Raw genomic sequence first — 15331 nt, forward strand, 5'->3', positions numbered from 1 at the left:
CTGTAAATGACATTTTCGATGTATTGGCTGCTGGCCAGGAGTTGAATTTTGGCAACGTCACCTTGATCATTTATGGGGGATGCCAAGGAGCAATGGGTCTGCAGGTTCTTTTTGCAGAATTACACCCTTGGCACCACAATGTCTTTACCTCCATAGAATTAGCAATACAGTCATGGAGAATCAATGGTTTCAGTCCAGGAAGCTGCAAGCTCAACAGACAATCTATACTTGTTGCTACTAACTTGCAGTTCAATTATAAAGCTTCCAAGTTTGTATCCTTTACTGATACTTATCAGATATACAAGAACACATGCATTTGTATCGGAGAATTGGAACCTGCTAGTTGGAGAGATACTTGTTGGCTACCTGAGATCTCACATGCCAATGTGTCCACACTTGCTAGTGAGGAAATAGATAACATGCTTTTCCAGGTTGGTGATTTTCATCCAGGAGAGAGTGAGCAGCTTGAGCTTTACATGATAACATTGATACAGTGGGATCTAGGTCCAGTAGAATTTTACAAATCAAACTGTAGGTGCCCTGCTGCAGAACTGATAGGGTGGTGCTGATTCTAGTTTGTTCATACAATCTGTTTATGTTATGCTGAAAGCTAGTTTCTTCTTTATCATGAGGTACTACTTGGCCCAACAGTCATGGAATTTCTGGGATCTTTAGTCACCAAGATACAATTCATGGTCATGCGGTTGTTTGGGGACAAGCAACCATTTGTGGGGGTGGAAAGGATATATGGCAACACAGGTTAAAGTCGTGTTTTAAAATGGAAATGCATGCTACAGTCCTGGGTGTCAATGATGTATTGCAGCATATCAGTGCTTGTTCTCTATTCCTGCAGCTTGGTCGCAGAAAACTATATAGGGTGGTGATGACTTCTGTTCTAAGGCCCAGAGATTTGCTGCTGAAGAGCTATACAACATTCTTGACCAAGTCGATGAACTATTGTTGCTTCCTGACCAAAAGCTCGGGAGACCATGGTGTGACACTGATCTAATATGTGAACCGATTCTGTCTTGGAGACTCAATGGTGGCAGCCCAAGCAAATGTTTGTTGCAACTCAAGACATACATAGTCAGACAGTGGGATCCAGGAATTTCTGGGATCTTTAGTCATCGAGATACAATTCAAGGTCATGCGGTTGCTTGGGGACAAGCAACATTTTGTGAGGGTGGAAATGTAACATCCATGAATAGCAACATGTCCAGGGCTTTAGCTGACAAGCGGGCCACCCACCCATGGGACCCAGGTGGAAGACCAGATGCTGGGTATAAGTTCCAAGAGTCTGTATGGGGGAAGGCAAGAAAGAAAATACAAAAAAATAGTCGTCTTCTTCCTCGTGAAGGACGGTCTAGGTGAGATTGTCCTCTTGTCGAGATCCTCACGTCCCGGTCCTCACCACGGGTGGCCACGGGGTGTGACATGATACTAGGAGATGTAACGGAGCAAAGAATTCTGAGAGGAGCCAAAGATGAGGATAAGGGATACTGAAGATCCTCGTCGAGCTGGACAAGGATCTCAAGTCTGCTCTGTGCGATTTGGAAGACGTCCTGGATGTTATTGAATATCGCTGAATCGAGAAGAAAGTCATCGGTGGTGACAAAAAGTTGATCAGCACTACTATTTGCATCTGGGCGCTGCAAGCTATTGGCGATTGGATCACCTACTGGAAGCGTAGCTCGTTCGGGCAAAAGCTGTTGCAGTGCGCGCGCCCAGAACCAGTATCAGAAGCTCAGGGACCTTGGAGAGAAGCTGCAGAAGTGCGCTCAGGATCTGGATCTGAAGTTTTGGGACCTTGTAGCTAAGCTACAGCAGTGCGCCCAGAACCTGAATCACATGTTCTGGGACTTTCAAGCTAAGTTCTTGCAGTGCACCCAAAGCCTGCCACTGTATATCCATCAGGGAGCAGCTGGGCAACCACCAATGCGGCAATGCCTGATTCACCCGCCGCAAGATCCACTGCAGAATTCAGGGATGACATTGAACAAGGACCATCGACGCCTGATGATGCACCCTCGAATCCACCGTCGCCTAATGCCCTCCCGAATGCTGCTGGCTCCACCACTGGCAATCAACACGGATCAGCTGAGGAGGCACCGACGCCTGATGCACCCTCGAATTCCCTGGTGCAGATGATCTGCGACTGATTGGTCTATGGGTTTACAGCACTCCGTTCTTTTTATTTGGCTGCGCGTCATCTTCGGGACTGGTCATATGAACCGATTGGCATCAAAGGTACGCACTGTCTGGTCGACATGACCGTAATTTCCCACTGCTATAGCTATACCACTAGTTACTGATATATATGTAATGAATAAATTATTCTCGTCCACAAGTGACAAGGAATCACCATATTTTATCTAATAATATTGCAGGAGACTTTATTAGAGCATCTACATTAGTTAAATTAGTAAATCAATGAGTTTCTCAACTCCCAAGTGCCTAAACAAAAGTTGGAAGCATGTTTGTTGGGTTCAAAATCTCGCTCCTAAAAAGAGAAAGCAATTTTGCATTAGAAATCCATGACCATTTTTAGATCCCTCCACTCACTTTTATACTTTCTTTCTCTCATTAAACTTTGCATTGGGAACCCTGTCCTTACTCTTTAAGCTTCCCCGTATCTTTCCACCTCCATAGTTGAAGACTGATAAGAACGCTTATATTTCCGCGCCTTTCGATCGATTTTCCGAAGTGCAGTAAGATTAGGAGTTGAGATAAATAGTCGTTGGAGAGTGGTTTTTTCAATCTTGCCAAAAGAAATCAAGATTAGAGTGGGTTTTGGAAACTCTTGAAAATGGTCTTATTATTAGAAACTTATAAAAGGAATATATAGATTACATTAGTTTATCTACTTATGCTCTTGCATGGTTAAGAAATTTTTGTGATACAAGTGTTAAAATTCATGAATAAAATTTGTGGTGTATTCAAAGAGCTATTTTTTCCTGATTTTTTATGGGAAGCGATTCTCTTAGAGAAGTGATTGAATAACCATGGTTATTAAGGCGTCGCTTTAGCGTCGCTAAAGCGACGCCTAAGCGGTAAGGCGAGCGCGGAGGCGTAAGGCGTCCTCTCGCCTTGCCTGCAAGAGTAAGGCGCGGCCGCGGGGGGGAGAAGAGGCGGTCAGGCGGCAGCGCGCAGGGCGTGGCGGCGGCACGGCGCGCAGCGAGTAGGTCGCGGCGGCGGCGCGCAGGGAGGAGAGCTGCGGGGAGGGGAGGGGGAGAGAGAGGGAGAGGGAGAAGCTGCTGCTGGCGGGATGGGGAGCCGGCGAGCTGCTGATGCCGGTGTCGAGCCTGCGTGCCGAGCGCGAGTGGAGGGAGCGGAAGATGGGGGCCCGAACGCGAGTGGGGGAGAGAGTGGAGATGGAGCGTCTGGTGCGAGCAAGATGAAGGCGGCGGCAGCTATCTGCCTTCGCTGGTACGCTGGAGATGTGAGAAGGTTAGGGTAAACTGGTAAAGAGTCTCGGTGGTGTGGTGGATGCTGAATTAATGGGCTTCTAGATGGGCCATGAAATAGAAGGCCATACTATTCTTTTTTTTCTTTCCTTTTCCATTTCTTTTTTCTTTCTAACATCTTTTGACATATTATAATTCAAAGAATATTGGAATTTTTGAGTTCTGTATTGGGATGTATCATGTTTTAGAGACCTATTAGTGTTTAGAACCTTACTTTATGTGCAAATATATATATTTTATTGCATATTTCTATCTATTTGAGACTATATTTGTGTATTTCCTATTTTTATTTTCTATTTTTATATATTAATAAGGCGTCGCCTCGCCTTACGCTTTAACGCTTAAAAGGTAAAAAGGGGGTCGGTCGCCTTAATTCGCCTTACCGCCTTAATAACTATGTGAATAACTATAAATTGTTTTTTTATTATTGTCTTAGATTAGACAAGCTGTATTGTGGGAGTGGTCGACGAAATCAAATTTTCAACTCCCAACCCCTTGCAATAAATGTATAAGATCATGGAGTACGGTCGAGTCACCCCTTTCATAGGGGATTTATCTATATTCCTTTTGTCTTCTATTCTCCTATCTCTCCTAAAAGAATATTTATTTTAAACTCTCTCTCATCAGTTCATTTTTAACACAATACTTTTTTTTAAGATAAAGGATAATTCATACCCGGCTTCATCTACCAAAGGGTAGAATCAGGCCAATTATTACAAAGTTCTGTCCGTAGGCCTACACAGCACTATAAAAGTTGGAACTTACATCCATGCAGACTAAGGAAAAAAGGTAAGTTTCTTGACTAAACCAGACCAATAGACCTATTTGACAGCCACCCATTGGAACCAAAGAATTGTAACGCCGCCGTCTCTTGGTGGCGCGTAGCAAGCATGAGCTGGTTCCGTTGGTCGTCATGCCGCTGCAGTTTCGCCCATTGCCGGAGCCAGTGGGTTCCCTGAAAAGAATCTGCAAAAAAGATTTTGGTCTGCATCTGTCAAAAACTACCTCATTTCTAGTTAGCCAGACTGCCGAAAGCAAAGCGGATGCTGCAGTTAACAACAACAAATTTTGTTTATTACCACCCATCTTAGACCAGCTATTAAACAACTCCTCTGTACTTTGAGGGGGTGATATTCCAAACAATAGGTATACAGCACGCCACAGAAATTTGGCATAAGAACAACTGAAAAAATGTTGAATAGTCTCTGGTGAGTGACAAAAGCTACAACTTGTATCACCAGTCCAATTTCGGCGAGCAAAGTTATCGTTGGTTAAAATCACACCTTTTTTTAAGTACCACAAAAATATTTTTATTTTTATAGGAATTTTAACTTGCCAAATTTCATGAGACACCCTAACACCATTGTTAATTAAAGCAGCATACATAGATTTGACAGAAAAAGTTCCTGATGACTGTAAGTTCCATACAAAAACATCTCTTTCACCTTATAGGTTCACATCTTATAAAGAAGCAATGATTCTATGCCAATCCCTTAGATTTCGACCCACTAAATTCCTTCGAAAAGAAATATTCAGCGGTATAGAACTAAATATTTTTGCCACTAAATCTTGTTTCCTTCTCACAATATTGAACAATGCTGGATATTTATCCTTAAGAGGCTGTTTACCCAACCAGGTATCTATCCAAAACCGAGTTTGCGTACCATCTGTCACCTTGAAATTCCCAAAATCCATGAAAATGTCTGTAACATTCATCAAACTTTTCCAGATATGTGAATCCATTGGCTTTTTGACGCAACTCCCTAACGTCTTATCTTTGATGTATTTGTTCCTCAGAAGTTCCTGCCACATACCGTCTTCATTTAACAATTTAAAAAGCCATTTACTCAGCAGACATTTATTTTCTATATCCAAATTTTGTATACCTAAGCCCCCTTGAATTGTTGGCTGGCACAAAAGTTCCCATTTAGCTAATCTATATTTTCGTCTATGTTGATCATTCTGCCAAAAAAATCTCGACCTAAAACAATCTATTTTTTCTAGCACCCCTTTTGGTAGCTCAAAAAAAGACATCATAAACATCGGTAAACTAGAAAGCACCGAGTCTATTAACACTAGACGGCCCCCTATCGAGAGCATTTTCCCTTTCCACCCGCTGAGTCTTTTTTCTATTCTATTTTCAAGTATTTGCCAGCCTTTGTTGCTTAGTTTTCTAGTGTTCATGGGTAAACCCATATATCAAAAGGGGTATTGCCCAAATATCACAACCAAACAACTGTGAGTAGTACACCTCATGTTCCTTTGCTTTGCCAAAACAAAAAGTTTCGCTTTTGTGAAAGTTTATTTTGAGCCCCGATAGTTCCTCTGTCAAGGACGTCGATCCCCTGACTGGCCGGACCGCGGCTACGTAACTCGTAGCCGCCGTCCGTCACGCCGGCGAGGTTATGCCCCTCGGCCGTCGGCTTGAGAGAGAGAGAGAGATTAGGGATAACTTCTTTCTTAATTCAGATTGTCCTCCGTCCATGCATATATATGGCCGGCTACCTCCATGATTCTAGGACTTAGGGTGTGTTTGGTTTGACTTTTGGCTTTTGGCTTTTGCCCCCTAAAAGCCAAAAGCCAACCAAAGGGCTGGATCCAGAAAGCAGCTTTTTCTAAAAGCTGACTTTCTCACAGTGCAAATCTGAAAGCACCCCTGTACCTGCTTTTAGTGGCTTTTCGGATGAAACTATAAAAACATATATCGAAGAACTTTTAACGATTTTTAGTGGTTTCTACCAAACGGTTTTTAGCTTTTTAACGGCTCACAGCCTACAGCAGCTTTTTCCACAGCTCACAGCCCACAACAACTTTTTTCACAGCCACAGCCCAACCAAACAGACCCTTATCTAACTACTAAGCAACTAATCAGCTAGATAATAGGGTCTGCCCTTTATTCTAGGACTTATCCAACTACTAAGCAGCTAGATAGACTTGGCTGCCCTTATGCGCCCAGCGTCCTGGCCGCGCGCTTGGCGGCCCGATCGGCGGCCCGTCGCACGTCGCGGGCTCTCCTGCGCCTGGCGTACGTGCGACCGTACATGACATCTCTCCCGCCGTCGAAGACCAGCTCGTCCTCGAGCTGAAAGGTGGGAAAGCGAGCACGGAAGTCGTCGAAGTCTTCCCAGCTCGCGGACGCCGCCGGCTCATCTTTCCACTGGACCAGCACTTGTCGCACTCCACGCGCCACCCGGGCAGCGGTGATCTTGTCAGGTGCCGGCACCACTGCGCCGTTGTGGGTTGGTGGCAGGGCCGGTGGCGTGGCTAGGGGAGTGCCGACGAACTTCTTGAGCACCCCGACGTGGAACACATCATGGAGGCAGGCGCCCTGGGGAAGCTGCAGTCGGACCGCCACGGCGTTGATGACTTCCTCGACGCGGTATGGCCCGACGAAACGCGGCTTGAGCTTGCCGGTGGTGGTACGTGGCAGGGATGCCGCTGGGCGCTGTCGGAGTCGCAGGAGGGCCCAGTCACCGACTTGGTAAGCCACCGGGCGATGATGCTGGTCGTAGACACGCTTTTGGACCGCCTGTGCCTGCTCGAGGCGGTAGCGGACGTCGTCGAGGAAGGCCGTGCGGTCCTCCATCTCCTGGGCGACCGCATCCACGCGCGTCTCGCCGGGCTCATAAGAGCGGATGGTCAGCGGGTCGCGGCCGTAGACCACGCGGAATGGCGTCTCGTGGAGCGATGATTGGTAGGCGGTGTTGTAGGTGTACTCGGCCCACGGCAGCCAGCGGAGCCACTGTCGTGGACGGTCGCCGGTGAAGCAGCGGAGGTACATGACGATAACACGGTTGGCGGCCTCCGTCTGTCCATCCGTTTGTGGGTGAAATGCCGACGACATGAAGAGCTTGGTGCCGGTGAGTCGCATGAGCTCGGTCCAGAACACGGACGTGAACACCGGGTCGCGGTCCGAGACGATGGACTGCGGAACGCCATGCAGGCGGACGATGTCGGCGAAGAAAGCTTGTGCGACGGTTTGGGCGGTGTAGGGATGTGCCAACGGAATGAAGTGGCAGTACTTGCTGAAGCGGTCGACGACGGAGAGGATGACCGTCTTTCCCTGCACTCGTGGCAGCGCCTCAATGAAGTCGATGCCAATGTCGGCCCAGACGCTGGACGGGACAGGCAGCGGCTGGAGCAGCCCAGCCGGTCTCAAGTGGTCCGACTTGTACTTCTGACATGTGGCGCACGCCTTCACAAAGTCCTGCACCAAACGACGCATGTTGGGGCAATAAAAGTCACGCCGTAGACGATGCAGCGTGCGGTGGACGCCTTCATGGCCGTCGTCGTGGACCGCAGCCAGGATCTCCGGGAGGAGTGGCGACGCGGCTGGGATGAAGAGGCGGCCCTCCAGGGCAACCATGCCGTCGGTGATGGCCCACGGTGCGGTGCGGGTGCCGGCACAGATCTCGTTGTGGATGGCGACCAGTGCTGGATCTGTTGCCTGGGCGTGGCGAAGGCGCTCGATGAAGTCGAATCGGGGTGCTGAGATGGCCAGTAGCTCGCCCTCCTCGTTGTCGCGACGGGAGAGAGCGTCGGCAATGGTGTTCGTGGCGCCCGAGCGGTTCTCCACCGTGAAGTCGAATCCCAGGAGCTTGCCGACCCAGTGGTGCTGCGGGATCGTGGCGAGGCGCTGGTCGAGCAGGTATTTCAGACTGTAGTGGTCCGTCTTGACGAGGAAGCGGCGCCCCCACAGGTAAGGTCTCCAGTGCCGGACCGCCTGAACGAGGCCAATGAGCTCGCGCTCGTAGGCGGCCAGGGCACGGTGTCGTGGTGCAACTGGCCGGCTGAAGTAGGCCACCGGGTGTCCCTCCTGGACGAGGACGGCCCCAAAGCCGAACGTCGATGCATCGCACTCGACGACGAACAGCTTGGCGAAGTCGGGCATGGCGAGTATGGGGGCCGATGTGACCGCCGTCTTGAGTGCGGAGAACGCCGTGGCAGCTGCGTCGTCCCACGAGAAGCCCTCCTTTTTGAGGAGCGCCGTCAAGGGCGCGGCCACCGTGCCATAGTTATGCACGAACTTGCGGTAGTACCCCGCGAGCCCGAGGAAGCCACGCACAGCACGGGCGGAGCGAGGGGGCGGCCAGTCATGAATGGCCTGCACCTTGGCCGGATCCATGGCGACACCCTCATAGGAGATGATGTGGCCGAGGTAGGCGACGGAGGTGGCACCAAAGGAGCATTTGGTGCGCTTGACGAAGAGCTGGTGGCGGCGGAGCTCGTCGAGCACAGCACGAAGATGGCGTAGATGATCCGCCCATGTCTTGCTGTGAATCAAGATATCGTCAAAAAATACCAAGACGAAGCGGCGGAGGAATGGCCGGAGCACGTCATTCATCAAGGCTTGGAACGTAGCCGGCGCGTTGCAGAGTCCGAACGCCATGACCAAGAACTCGTACAGGCCGTCATGCGTGCGGAACGCCGTTTTGTGGACGTCTTCGTCCCGCATGCGGACCTGGTGGTACCCCGACCGCAGATCCAGCTTGGAGAAGAATTTGGCGCCGTTGAGCTCGTCCAGCAACTCATCTACCACCGGGATCGGGAAGGCGTCCTTGACCGTCATCGCGTTCAGGGCCCGGTAGTCGACGCAGAAGCGCCACGAGCCGTCGGGCTTCTTGACGAGGACCGGTGATGAAAACGGCGAGTCGCTGCGGCGGACGATCCCTTGTTCAATCATGGCGGCACATTGACGCTCCAATTCGTCCTTGTGGGCAGCCGGGTACCGGTATGGGCGGACGGCCACCGGCTGCGCGTCGGGCTTGAGCAGGATGCGATGGTCGTGGGCGCGCTTGGGGGGCAGGCCGACCGGTGTGGCGAAGACCCCTGCAAACGCGTCCAAGAGGGCCTCCAGGAGCGGCTCACCTGCTGCCAGGGCGCCCAAGACCGGGCCAGCCGCGGTGCGTACTCCAGCCCAGGAGACGGTGCGGCCCTCGCGCTGGAACGACATGCGCCGGTTGGCCAGGTCCCAGACGATGCGTCCCAGCGCACCTAGCCACTTGGTGCCGAGGACGATGTCGTACCCGGCCAGGGGCATGACGAAGAGGTCCGCCGGGAACGGGGCGCCGGCGATGCGTAGGGGCGCGTCGCAGATGACGCCGGCACAGGTGATCCGCTCGCCATTGGCGACCATGGCCGTGAGACGGGGTCGCTGACGGAGAGGCAATCCGGTCCGCCGCGCCGCCTCTTCGGAGATGAAATTGTGGGTGCTGCCGGAGTCGAGGAGTGCGACGAGTGGGGCGGCCCCCAGCACCACCGCGAGCTGCATGGTGTCTGCCATGGGCACGCCGGCCACCGCCTGCAGCGAGAAGCAGGGCGCCTCCTTGTCCCCTGCATCCCCGGCGTCGTCGGTGTCGTCGATCTCCACACCGTCAACGAAGAATATCCGCTTGCAGAACCTGTTGTGACCACGAGAGTACTTCTCATCACAGTTAAAGCATAGGCCAAGGCGACGTCGTTCCGCCTGCTCCGCCGTGGAGAGACGCCGCTGGTTTCCCTCGCGGCGTCCTTGGTCGGCACCTGCCGGTGGCGCGGGCAGCGCTAGCTGCTGCTGCGGCGCGGGGAGAGGTGGTCGAGGCGGCGGCGTCAGTATCAGCCCTCGCGCGGCCGGGCGAGCCGGGGCCTGACCCTGCCTGTCGGTCTCCATGAGCTCCACCTGGCGAGCCAGGCTCATCGCGGCGGCGAGCGTCTCGGGGTTGTGGATGCGCACCGCATGACTCAGGGGCGGAAGGAGGCCCCCCCCGTGTAGAGCTGGACTCGCTGGATCTCGTCAAGTCGACCGGCGCGGGGAAGGAGGGCTTGGAACCGATTGGAGTACTCCTCCACCGTCCCGGTATGCCAGCATTCCGAGAGCTCGAAGAGGGGAGCCGATCGGAGAGGAGGGCCAAACCGTAAATGGAGAAGTTCCTTGAACCGTCCCCAGCGCGGAGTGCCTTCATCCTCCTGGAGCTGGATGTACCATAGCTGGGCCACGTCTTCGAGATTGAATGAGGCCATCCAGACCTTCTCTTCCGGCATGATGCGTTGTTGGTGGAAGTATGACTCGCACCTGTTGATGAAGATCAGCGGATCGGACCTGCCGTCGAAGCGTGGGAAGTCCATCTTCTGGAACCGCGGCGGCCGGTCATTGTGATGGTTGCCGTCGGTGTTCCCGGTACCTGCCGACGAAGAGCTCGACTTGTCCTTCACGGCCGCCATGTCGGCTTTCATGGTTGCCATATCCGCGGACAGGGCCATGATCATCTTGGTGAGGTCGGCAATGGCCTGCTCCCCCATGGTTGGCTGGGCAGCGTCGGACGCGATGGAGGGGGATGGGACTGGTGGTGAGGCGGGAGGTGGTGCGGCGGCGGTAGAGGGGCTGGCGGAGCGGGCGCGAGGCGTCGAAGATCGCCGGACTCGCGATACCAGGTTGTCAAGGACGTCGATCCCCTGACTGGCCAGACCGCGGCTACGTAACTCGTAGCCGCCGTCCGTCACGCCGGCGAGGTTATGCCCCTCGGCCGTCGGCTTGAGAGAGAGAGAGAGAGATTAGGGATAACTTCTTTCTTAATTCAGATTGTCCTCCGTCCATGCATATATATGGCCGGCTACCTCCATGATTCTAGGACTTATCTAACTACTAAGCAACTAATCAGCTAGATAATAGGGCCTGCCCTTTATTCTAGGACTTATCCAACTACTAAGCAGCTAGATAGACTTGGCTGCCCTTATGCGCCCAGCGCCCTGGCCGCGCGCTTGGTGGCCCGATCGGCGGCCCGTCGCACGTCGCGGGCTCTCCTGCGCCTGGCGTACGTGCGACCGTACATGACATCCTCGAAGGTAGCAAGGACCAACTTCATGTTCACCGCCTTCTCAACATTATGGCTCATAAAAAGCACTGTATCATCCGCATACTGGAGAATGGACAAGCCATCTTGAATAAGATGAGGGATGACCCCTTCCACCTGACCAGCTTAGATACTCGCTTTTTGTATTGTTGCCATATATTTTAGCTCCAGTTGAACTATATTTTGCATCACATGATTTTCTTATCTGATTGAAAATATAGTTATACCCTTAGTTTCAACTATGTATTTGGTATGGAAATCTATATGCTCAATATTGCATCTTGCATCTATGTGTATATGGTTTGGATAGTGCACCGGCAAACATGTATATCTTGAATTTATTTTTTGATTAATAATTTAGAAATCATAATATAGATATTTTTTATAATGACAAATGTAGATAATTTGGAAGGGCGGGCCTGGTGCAGCGGTAGAGCCTACCGTCTGTAACCGGAAGGTCCCGGGTTCGAACCCCAGCCTCTGCATATTATGCGGGTAAGGCTTGGCGCTTAAAGATACCCTTCCCCAGACCCCGCACAGTGCGGGAAGCCTACGGCACTGGGTACAAATGTAGATAATTTAGATTTTTGTTTTCAATAATAGCAGGTTGGAAAATTTAGATTTAAATTACGTGGGTTCTTTTTGTGCCTTGTGTTAGTCTTTCCTATAACAATGATGGAAGTGAGTACATTAAAATCATATATAGAAGTACCTTAAGATTTTATCCATAATGGCAGATGTAGGTAATTTAAATTTCAATTTAGATGTAATTTTTGTGTTACTTTATTATTTTCTGTAGTGATGTATGTGAGTTTTTCTAATGATCAATAGAGATTGCTTTAGGCTATTTATCATATGGCAGTATTGGGTTAATTTTTGCTATTTTACATTTTCCTTTTTCATAATTTGTTATGCACTAATTACACGCCTTGTCTAAGAAGTTTGATTGCACACATTTTCACGTCGATATATTTCAAAATGAAGAAGGGGCTTTGCTGTGGTACTCCCAAATCATTGTGAGTTGTTTATTTAATTAATCGGATGGTCGGGATCATCTATTACTTTGTAGGAGGTAATGGTGAAATAGGATAAATAAGCAAAGTTTTAGATCTATTTTTTCCTAGATCTAACTGATGCAGGCATGATCTATTAGACGTGATAAATGTTTTTATTTTCCAACTTTGTATGACATAATTTGATTATAAACTGTCATTTTTATGCACATGCACGTAATTACTGAATTTTGTTATGCATGTAAATCCCGAAAATAAGGGAAATAATTTGATTAACATAAATTGTCGTTAATTTTGTTTTCTCCTGAGACTAAGGGATTTGGACATTGGAGATCTTCTTTAGTTTTCTTAGGGTGGACCAATAGAGAAGAAAGTGTGCTCGCTTTTGTTACATTTTTATTTTATTAATTCATAAATTCAAGAAATCAATGGTTTAGATTGCTTTGAGCTATTACCTCCGGCTGGGTAATAATCATTTGAGCTTGCTTCATGCAGAATGATGGTGGTACTGCAACAGATTGGGACCTTCCTACTAATGAGATAATCAGCTTGAGGAAAAGGATAAAGAACATAGAATATATTGTCAGTGAGACAAATAAATCACCTCTGTCGAAACATAGTAGCAGCAGCACAAAGAATGAAATTGATGACAAGGAAAGCAGCAGCACCAAGAACAGCGGCAATGTAAGGAGCACCAAACAGAAGGAAATTGACTACGTATACAGAAGCATTGAAAAGAAAGTTAAAGTTTTCGGTCGAGACAAGGTCCATGAAGATATAAGGTGCTTCATAATGGACCGGCTACCGATGCACCAAGCTCCGACTCCAGTAAACCTTATTCTGTGATTGGCATATATGGAATTACAGGTTCTGGGAAGACTACTCTGGCACAATATGTTTGTGAGTATGAGAAGGGTGAGGTTTCAATCCTATCATGTTCATCCATGTGGGAACTACATTCAGTGCCGGTGAAATATTTTGTGATATGCTGGACCAGATCACGCAACAGCGGCCCTCTGATGCCAACGGTCCTAAAAGCCTAAAAACAGAGTTAAAAGATCTAACACTACAGCAAACGCCAAAATATACAGCTACTCTTGTTGACTGTCCAAATTCAAAATACACAGCTTATAAGCAAGGCTGTATATGTTTGCTACTAACTCATACCTATAGGCAGCTAAGACCGGTGTTATGCCAAGTGACATTGAAGTGTACATAGCTGACCATAAGGGACCAGACCCTTCCAAACCTGAGGAGTTGTGCAGTCAGGCTTGCACAGATCGGCTGGTGAGCTGTTCGTAGATAGTTATGTTAGTGTGTGCATCAATTTGGGTTCAAATGAAATTGTGCAGCATAAGTTTCACGGTGTTTTATGTGTAGGCAGAATATGGTCAAGAAATGGTGAGGCGCCATGAAAAGGACTACGACCGGAGAAAAGCACCAATCGATCCCATGGTGGTGTATGCTACTGGAGGCAGAAAGAGTCATGGGCGGTAAGTTTTCAAAGTGTCCCAAAGTTTATAGATGGAAGTACTAAATTTCGGATCTCAAACATTGTTGTTTGTTCGTTTTGAAGGTACTCCATGTTTAATGGAGTGATTGACTCCAGAGAGGTTAGATCTCAGAGGTCGGGGTCTTCCTCCGAACGATCAGGGGCTAGAACTCATCGCCAATCAGAGCATGAGTTGGAGGTTGCAAGGGTGCAAGAGGAGATAAGGCAACGTGATGCATTCCAAAGGCACAACATGAGTACTTTGCCTCATTCTTGGCGCAGCAGCAGACCGTGCTTCAAGTAAGTCTCGTTTGCTCAATTGTCTACATTTGTCATCTAATTATTTAGGAATACTCAGGACATTTGAGACATTGTAATTGTAGGCAACTTTCCAACAGCAGGGGATAAACGTAGTCCTTCCACAATTTCAACCTCCACCACTGCCACCAATATGGGGATCGGGTACCCAATACCTTCTGCAAGTCAAGTAAGACATACATTCTAATTAGCTTTATATCATATGGCCTCCTTCGATTCTAGCAAAATCTAGTGAAACTAGGGAAATTCTAGTGAAGCTAGTGAAACAGAGTGCATTGTGATGAAAGTTGGTCAATTGTAACTCAACTCAACCAATTTTATTAATTCTAACTAAGCTGTGGCCTCCTAGTCAATGGATTCTAGCAAAACCTGCTTCAACTAGCAAAACATAGTAAATGTAAGTTAAACCCGATCACTTCAACCTAAATTTGCTTACTTGGCCACATGAAGTTGATCTACTCATAATATTGGGTTGTACAATATACTTAGGGATCGGCGGCACAAGGGCCCCAGATTTACCATACTCCACCTGCATAGATACTAGCACCTGGAGACCAGTTCTGTTAAGTTCTCGTTATATTCCTGACAATTCTTACTCATATTTTCATCTCAATGACTAATTTTTCACTAATTCCATATTTTTCTGCATTTAGACGGCCGATGCTGGAACTACATTTGTAAATGCAATCTTCGGTCCACCCTCTGGAGGCAGCGGCCAAAACTCCAATCATCTGAGAGGTGGCTTGTCACACTCGGATTTAAGGGCAAACTCGGGCGCATCTCAAATGTGTGCTAGGATCAAGTCTCACACATATGATGGCTCATGGTACAGAAATCAATGTCATATCTTTATTAAATAATCGGAGTTTTTTTACAAAATAACTAAATACAATACACCATATGGCGACGAGATCCTCCACCAACAAAGTTGACTGGGAGACGACGGCATAGATCTCTCCGAACTCATCGTAACATCCTTCATGCTCTTTATCTTGCAGTACCTGTCTTTGACCTGGTGTGATTATAGCAAGGGTGAGCTCCCATACGGTCATCGCTCAGCAAGTGTGGGAAATAATGTGTATGAGCTCACTTACGGTGGGAGCTCATGTGTAGTGTAAGGCTGATCAACAAATAATGGTTAAGGCTGAGCATTGCTTTTAATAAGTTGGTCAAAATTTTATTAGCAATTACTAAGTATAAGTAAATACCATCCCA

General features: G+C 48.8%; 1 pseudogene across 1 annotated transcript; it reads left to right on the plus strand.

Annotated features, from left to right (window-relative positions):
* Positions 1-350: 350 nt before the first annotated feature.
* On the plus strand, positions 351-14809 carry LOC100278569 (LOC103652705-like pseudogene; annotated as a pseudogene). Its single transcript, NR_160403.1, has 8 exons — positions 351-2247; positions 12802-13593; positions 13691-13799; positions 13883-14098; positions 14182-14285; positions 14466-14513; positions 14606-14678; positions 14770-14809. The product of NR_160403.1 is annotated as a protein-like pseudogene (transcript).
* The last annotated feature ends 522 nt before the right edge of the window (positions 14810-15331 follow it).

Source organism: Zea mays, chromosome 6 (genome assembly GCF_902167145.1).
Source record: "Zea mays cultivar B73 chromosome 6, Zm-B73-REFERENCE-NAM-5.0, whole genome shotgun sequence".
Classification (NCBI taxonomy): Eukaryota; Viridiplantae; Streptophyta; class Magnoliopsida; order Poales; family Poaceae; genus Zea; species Zea mays.